Source organism: Molossus molossus, unplaced genomic scaffold (assembly GCF_014108415.1).
Source record: "Molossus molossus isolate mMolMol1 unplaced genomic scaffold, mMolMol1.p scaffold_m16_p_1, whole genome shotgun sequence".
Lineage (NCBI taxonomy): Eukaryota > Metazoa > Chordata > Mammalia > Chiroptera > Molossidae > Molossus > Molossus molossus.
The window spans coordinates 68,440,315-68,449,146 of record NW_023425344.1 but is presented as its reverse complement, the minus strand read 5'-3'; the positions used below and the strand labels follow the sequence as shown (position 1 = coordinate 68,449,146).

General features: G+C 44.8%; 1 pseudogene; it reads left to right on the top strand.

The window, feature by feature from the left end:
* Window positions 1–1,618: 1,618 nt before the first annotated feature.
* Window positions 1,619–3,793, top strand: LOC118628730 (annotated as a pseudogene).
* Window positions 3,794–8,832: the final 5,039 nt, after the last annotated feature.

Sequence of the window (8,832 nt, the reverse complement as noted above, 5' to 3'; positions counted from 1 at the left end):
CCTCCAGAATTGTGAGAAAATAAATTTCTGGGTTTTGTTAATCGTCACCCAAGGATATTTTTCCATTGATTTTTAGGTAGAGTGGAAGGGAGGGAGAGGGAGACAGAGAGAGAGAGAAACATTAATGTGAGAGGGGCACATTGATTGGTTGCCTCCCGCAAGACCCAGGGGCTGGGGACTGAACCTGCAACACAGGTACCTTGACCTGAAATTGAACCTGAGACCCTTTCTGTGGACAATGCTCTAACCATGGAGAAAATTTCTGTTTTTCAAACTACCTGGTCCATGGAATTCTGTTGAGGCTGCCCTAGTAGCCTAATACATATGCTTAGGACTGCATTTGGTTTTGCCTGTGCAGAGATGAGCTTAGCCGAAGATTAGTGGGAGAATAGTATGTGGGTTGGCTCTGTGACCTGTTCTATAATTCACTTTTTATTTTTCTTTCCTCGGATGTAGTTATCTAGGCAAATAAATGCCTTGCATGGCAAAATTAATCATCTCTAAACATTATTAAATACTTGCAATATACCATTTAAGTGCATTACATAAATTATCTCATTTATTATGCACAATAACCTTTTTAATAGATACAAATTTTATTCCCATTTTATAGATACAAATGCTAAGCTTACAGAGAGAGGTGAAGTTGAAATTCAAACCCAGGCAGTCTGGCTCTAGGACTTGCTTTTGTAACCACTGTACACTAGCTCCCAGACTCCAAAATCACATCCATTTCTTTTCATCTCTTCTCTATTGTGTCTGCTACCTCTGGAGCAATGGGATATAGTCAAGATTAAGTCAGTGTGTTATATAATCACTTAAATCTTTAAGTTTAATAAACTTTAACAAAGTTCTAAATGACCTAGCCATGCATGATATTACTAATTGACTCACTCTACCAATAATTATTCCTTCAAATAGACTGTGTGTTATTGCGTTAAGGCACCCTGTCAATTGTTTTTGGGGTATTCTTTTCTTTTATTGACTATTCCAGTGGCCATACTTCATTCAGAGTGACAGTAAGTACCAGCTTACTTATCTCTTTTATTACAGAGCATCAACATTGTTCCTTTTCCCAGCTCAACACTCTTAACATGATTGAAGACCTACTGCTAGCTTTGACTGGAAATATGATACATGATAAGGTATCAAATTCTGGAAAGTCACAAATTTTGGAAAAGACCAAAAAAAACTTCTTAGGTTTAAAAGATATTATTTTGAGGGGTTTTTTCTTTTCCTCCATTGAACTGTGGTCCAAGCATCAGTTTCCTCTCCCACCCATTGTTATTTTTTTCTATTTTAACTGGGGAAAGAAGAGGTTTATCTAGTACATGTTTCTGAACTATTTTTCAGCCAGCTAGCTACTTATACATATCGCATGGTCCAGTCACCTCTCTTAGCTCTGTGGGGCCACAGGTCATTGATGGGCCTACTCTGAATTCTGGGCTATTATAGGACCTTCTGTCTGAACATCAGTAGAGAGGTAAATATGAGATGTGCCTCATGATTAGTTACTGACACGTCCCTTTATTGTCCGTGTGATCATTAGAATTTAGTAGTGTATCAGAATTTACTGAAGAATTCAGATAAATATATTGAATTTGGGAGACTCCAAACCATGGAGGAGCTGAGGGGCAGCAGGCTGCCAAGGTGAAACTCTCCTCCAGCCCTGGCCCTGTATCCTGCTTTTTGCGGGGCACAGCAGCATGGGGAATCGGGGAGCGCCTGGTATTCAAAGCTGCAGCAAGCCCTGAAGACAGTGTTGGTGCAGGGGCTCTGCCAGGAGGCGGCTGGGACAACCTACGCAGCTTGGAGCTGGAGCTGGTGCTGAGGCGCCACTACTCGCAGTGCCGCACCACGGAGGACCGGGAGTACCTGATCCAGACTAAGTGTAAGTAGTGCCACAGTGGGGGAGAGTGATGGAGACCCGCGCCAAGCTCCTAGACGAGTGGCTCAGCTACCCCGACACCTGGGCAGCCTCCATCAACGCCGAGCTCCCCTTCCTCCCCAGCCTCAACGGTAAGTTCTCCGTCGACTTCCAGAACGTCAAGAAGTACCACCTGGAGTACCAGATGGTCACGATCAGAATGCAGATCCGCCACAATATCTGCTCTGTGAAGGCCCCAGAGTACCCCGACTTCCACCCCACCCTTTCTGCAGCACCCGCTGACCCTCAGCGACCACCTGGAGAACAACCAGACCCAGGAGGCCGAATACCTGGCAGAGATGCTTGTGCCCAGGGACAGCACGCACGTCCTCACCCACCTGGAGGCCGGGGCTACCTTGGTGCAAGGTGAGGACCAGGTGAAGCGGGAACTGGTGAGCAGACAAGCCGGAGAGAGGCAACATCACGTTGGCCGCCTCAGCCATGTTTTTCCACACGGTCAACGTTGGGGCCGCAGCCTCCTGGCAGGAGCAGAGACAGCTCATCCAGGACTATGTGAAGAACACGGTAGCCTCCAAGACGCGCAGCCAATGCGGGGTGCCCTTCTACCCGAGCATCACCCTGCATAAGTGGCAGGAGGGCATTGGCAACAGGTTGGTGGTCATCGGCGAATCAGGCCTGCCCCTGCCTCATTGCTGGAGCCGGAGGTGCTGCCTGAGCTCCCGGTGCCCACCTTGCGGGGCGCCATCCACCGCTACTACGCGGTCAACGCACACCCAGGCTGCAAGAGGCTTGGGGCGCCGGCCTTCAACCCCCAGCCAGTGTGGGCGACGGCTCCTGCGATGGGGGTCCTCGAGCCAACTTCAGCTTTGGAGGCATCTTCCAGGAGTGCAAGGCGTGTCCGGGAAGGACGCTGATGGCCTCTGCCAGGCCTATCGCATCCCGAACCCACTCACCGGCAACGCCTCTTGCCCGGCCAACTACAAGGCCAGCGTCCTGCACAGCAAGCTGAAGATACCAAGCAAGACCCACCCTGAGTGCCAGCCGCAGTGCCAGAGGTGTTGCCAGCCGCAGTGTGCCATCCGTGAGCAGCGCAGCGCGGTGCGCCTGGCGCGTGCCCAGCCCTCCCTGCCTGCTGCTGCGGGCTTCCTTGCTGGAGGCCTCTAGCCCCGACCACACAAACCCTCTCCCTAGGGGCCAGACCTGCCCCTCCTACTTCTGCCCACTGACCCTCTTTGCAGACCTCAGGATGTGTGTCCCCAGACTTAGAGCTGTGCACAGCTCAGGCAGTTCCTTTTGGGGGTTTCTTCAGCTGCCCGATGGGCACCCCTTGGCTGGCCTCATGAAGGGCCAGAGCCCGGGGCTCCGGCAGGAGATGTTCCACCAGGACAGTCCTACAGCCCACCCCATGAAGTGTCCAGCAGGGTACAGCCGACACCAGGCTTACCTCAGCGAGGGGTACCAAATCCTCTACTACCTCAGGGCTGGGCCCTCTTGGACCAGGAGCAGGCAGCTGTCCACATGTCCCCAACCCGCCTCACCTTGATCAACAACAGCTACCTCTCCCACCGGGTGGACTCCGGTGGTCAGCATGTCTGGGTGAGGCCGAAAGGCTCTGACCACTGGCAGCAGGTCAACATCAATGACCAGTCCCTGCCAGTCAACCTCTTGAACTAGGCTGGCTCTGGGCCCAGCCTTGGGGCCATTGTTGGCACCTGTGTGGGGACCACAGTGGCTCTGGTGGCTGTTGCTCTGGGGGTAAGCTATGGCTTCAGGTACTAGAGGAAAGGGGGCTACCGGAAAATGCAGGGGGGCATTCTGACCCAGGAACAGAGCACCTACGGGGCCACTGAACCCGATGCAGAACACATCTCTGTCTACACAGGCAACCCAGAGAATTCTGTCTAAACCTTTAAATAACCAAGCACAACTGCCTTGTTACTAATTAAAGCTTTAGCCCATTCTATTCCTTCTACCACCTAGATAAATAGTAAGATACCCAACCATAGCATAGAATTGGCCCCACCTTCTGAGGGTACCAATGCAGAACTAAACTGCTTCTTCAAACCTTCCTCCAACTCTCCTAACACATTTTCAACCCTGTGACAATCCCTTTTCTTAGTACCCTCTGCCCAAAATCCTACCATTCTCCATGGTTGCAAGGAGCCAAAAAACCAGCTTTGTTCAAATACAGGGGTATTCCTGGTGGTCTCTGGCAGGGGGGACTCAATAGGGAAGATAGAACATATAAGAGATATAATATAGCTTTGAAGTTAGAATTTTTTTGGTAACTGTTATAAAATTACTTTTATCAATCTGTTTTCCCAGAATCATTGCCTTGGACCCCAAAAGTTCTCTCTTGGGCTGTATCTAAGTTGGAATTATTGTTTTTTCCTTTCAAATAGGTCCAGACTTACTTGTGGATCATGAGATGACAGGAAATATAGTGCATTGCATAAAATAAGTGTAAGAATTATTTTGTGAAATTTTGTTTAAGTGATATATTAAGTTGATCATATAAAATGGTCCATATCTAAAAATATACCTATACATATATTAAATTGAATACAGAAAAAAAATTTAACTATATATGTGATTTTATTTTTTTTAATAGTCCAAGAAATAAGCATTAAAAAACAAAGCAGGCTTTTTACATTTGGTCTTTAGAAGAGTTAGTCCTGCTCCCCGTCTCAGGTTCACAGCATTAGAATAACATTCATGTCTCCAAACCATTGTGAGGAAACTCACTCCCTACCCCAAGGTTGGTCTTGCTTTAAAACATGCCCCTATTATCAGACAATTTACGGAAAAATGAATATTTCCCAACAACCCATTTCCCAGCTCCATGATTATTAATCCAGACTAACCTCTAGGGTGGGCAGAGATGGTTCTAGACAGTCCGGAGGGCTTTGGTGCACTTTATGTAAAGTGAGTAATCAAAGATTGTCCTGGTCTTCTGGAAGCATCAGTGTAATCAGATGCTTACAGCACTTCCAAAGATAAGTATTCATTCTCCCTGGTCCACGGGCTGACTCTCTCACCGCTGAGCCAAACTGGCCAGGGCGATAAGTATTCATTCTTAAACAGAGTAGAGTCTAAATCCGTATTTAGGAGGAAAAACAATTTCCTAAATGTAACACAATCTGCCCAGGCCTAGCCCACAATAGAAGTCTAGTTTTACATCATTCAAAAGGATGTCAGTCCTATCCACCCCTCTTTTCAGATTTTGGGTTGTTTATTAAAAAAGCATCCAGTCATTGGTCCTTAGGAAAAGAAGCATTCACACTTCCCCCTTTTCTGTACTGTAGGCCTGAGCATTGGCAAGCTATTCTGTAACAGAATGAGGATTAAATATTTGTGTCTCCTGAAAACACCCAGGATGGCAAGAAGGCAAGTGGTCCTTTCTTCTAAATAGAGAAATAAAGATGGCTATATCGTGTCTTTCTTGTGTATAAAAGGCATGTGTTTTGGTTTGTTTTAAAGACTGGTTTTATCTGTTCGTGGATATATTGACAAAATTCTTTAATAAAGTTTCAATCTTAAATAATCTCAAGGTGATGTTGTTGTTGTTTTTCATTAATTCTTCAGATTTATAAACTGAGTTAAGATAAATTTTCAAAAGATCATTTTATATACACAAAAACTTCTCTATGGAATGTAAGTTAAATTAGGAGTTTTGCTCAAGTAAATTGTTACCTTACATTAATGTTGAGCAGGTTGACATTGTCAAAGAAAATCGAATAATGACCTCATAACTGAATTGCATCTCTTCCTAGAGAAAGAGATATTTATAGTCTAATAGAATTTTTCTGTTGTCCACTCTTCCCTCTGAATTTATCTATGTCCTTAGCTTTATTATTACACAGAAGATTTCCTTGGAACTGGTATTGACAGTTATCTATAACATATGACATTTTAGGAGATGATTAGAAATGTGTATTCCAGAACAACTTATTTGCACGTTAAGAAGAGATAAGCATGTCACTATTATTTTACAAACAAAGAATAAGATAATTCCAGATGGAGGACGAGTTCTCTACAATTTGAAGATTCTGCTGATTGAACCAAATGGCCTAGTTAGTAGACAGACATATGAGTAAGCGCCATGAGAGCAGGAGCCACTCTTTTGTTTGCTGATATATTCTATGCGCCTAAGATAGTCTTGAGTTAGTTAGCAATAAATACATGTTCAATGATTTAATTAATTAATTAAAGGTCAATATTTTTTATTTATATGTAGAGAATGAAACTGAAATGATTTGCTATTTAGCTGCCATACTCAGGAGTAAGGTCAATTTTGCAGAAGGATTAAATTATGTTATATGTAGGCCTTTGTCCTTCCTCTGCCCTCATACACAATTAGAGGCAGATATCACAATAGGTAATTCCTTGAGTTGAAAAAGAAACAATTATAGACGAATTAATTAGACAAATTTGAGGCACTGTGGATTTGAAGGGTTGGTTTGGGGACTTTGAAATCCTTTATGTCTTGTACTTTTGATGTTTTTAATTCCGTATTCACTAAATAATTATTGAATACTGAGTGTGTGCCAAGCACAGATTTAGGCACTGAAAATATAGCAATGATTAACATGGTTGGAGATTCTTCTGTCATTCAATTGAGGTAGAAGGAACAGAGACCAATAAGTAAAAACAAAGAAGAATATAAAGATTGATTGATTGATTGACTGGTGATGTCAAATGGTGATAAATGCCAGAAAGTAAGTTTTAAATGGAATAGACTGATGGGTAGAGAGTGACATGTAGGGTGCATACACATATTAGAAAAGGAAGTCAGAAATAGCTTCTTGGAACAGAAAGAACTGAGGTCTGAATGATGAGATGGACTCAGGAGTGGGAAGATGTGGGAAATGTTTTGCAGAGAGAGAGAGTAACATCAAAGTTTCCCACACGGAAATAATCTTGGCAAGTTCCAAGATCAGATCTCATGCTAGCGTAAGCAGAGAAGAGCAAGCCAGGAGGAGTGGAGCAGTGGGGGTAACATCAGAAAGGAAGGGCACGCAGCCATGGCAATGTTGTTTTCCCAGTTTAGTGCGAAGCCACTGAACATTGTAAAGCAGGGGAATAAGGCAGCCTGACATTTCTAAGATCATGTTAGCTGCTTTGTTTTGTTTTTCCTATTGGGACTTTATCTTTTGCCTAGAAAGTGTCTTAAGCTCTAGAGACATAACGAGACGAGGCCAAGGCCCAGGAGAAAAGAAGAGCTAAGAAAGGACACGTAGGAGAGTTTCTTACAAGTTCAGAATTCTTTAGGATTACCAAGAGTACTTGTTTAAAATTCAGATTCCAGGACCTACTCCTCAGAGTTACTGACTCGGGGGGTCTTGAGTGGAACCAGGAGTTTGAAATTTGAACAATTGCCCCAGATGATTCAGATCTAAGTGGCCTATCCATCACTTTTGTGTAGTGACCATTTCAAGTTAAAGGGAAAAATGTTAGAAGTCTTTTAGGTTGACCAGCCCAGTTCACCATTAGGGGAACATAGCAGGCTATAGTCAAAGTACTCCATCCAAAATACAACTGGACCCTTGATGAGAATTGGATCCCTGATGGAAGTTTTCAGAAAAAGACAGAGACCGTGTGTAAATACTCTCGATAGGAGTTGGGTCCAGCTGACCTGATGCTTTAATCAGGGCATCTCATTAAAGCAATACATTTATTCGATGACTCAGTTTCCTAACCTACCCCATGACTTTCATATTTCCATCTCTGTCCCAGTTGTCTCCACCACTGTGATTCCACTCGTCACTGTTCATTAAGCTCTGGCTTCTCCGCCTTGAGGCGCTGGGAATCTCGCCACTCAGGGTTCCGGTTCTTTGATTCTGGCTTATGCATCTGTCTTTCAGCAACATACACAAAAAGCTACTGTGGCTAATGAGCATTTGGACTCTCCCCAGTTTTTCTTTCTTGTGCAATATGCAAGCTGCCTTTTCTGATCTTTTTATAATTGAGGGGAGACAAACCAAAAGAGCCATTTTACATATACAATCAAGGGCCATTTTCCTTTAAAGCTGTACCTATTTTATTCTGTAACTGGGGTGGCAGAAAGTCAAACCCAGAAACAAAGAGAGCTGAGCATGGGGTTCACTACAGAATTCCACACACTTTCACAAGATGTGGTCTAAAAAATGTTGCTTTCCTAGCCGAATGCTCAGTGGTTAGAGCATTGGCTGGAGGCCCGGAGAGCCCCCCGGGTTTGGTTCCTGATAGGGGCACGTACCTTGGTTGCAGTTGTCCCCAGCCCCAGTTGGGGTTGTGTGGGTGGGTGGCAGCCAGTCGATGTGTCTGTCTCACATTGATGTTTCTCTCCCCCCCACCCCCCCTGCTCTATCTGAAGATAAATGCAAAAATGTCCTCGGGTGAGGATTAAAAAAAAAAATGTTGCCTTAAGCATATGGCTTTGAGAAGGGTTGGCAAGTTTCCTGTATGACAACTAGATCTGGATGCCATAGGCACGCAGCCAGGCCACACTGTGGCACATTGTCTACACCTGTAGGACAAGCTGGGCAACAGTATATCTTAATAGCCTGCAGGGTCAAGTGTCCATGCTGCCCACTATCAACTTTATAATGGAGCCAATGCAAACAGAGAAAATTGTTGCCCACAGCCAAGAAAGCATAACCTGAGAAGTGGGGGTGGAAGGAGCAAGTGAAGCGATCATCCCTTCTGAATCCTCCGGGGACCTGGACATATGCCAGGAGACATCCTGCCTGCATGGAAGGAAAGAATCGCTTACACCCATCACTTCACTTCTTCACCCTTGAACTTGATTCTTTCATCCTAGAATGGGAGCTGGACTAGTCAGCGCTGGCCGTCTGGAATTCCTATTCTTGAAGAACAAACTCAGGCTAGTGACTCAATGGTGGTGCTGAAACAGAGTCTTAGACCCATTTCTACACATACTTTCCAACCTGGATGCTTCCACC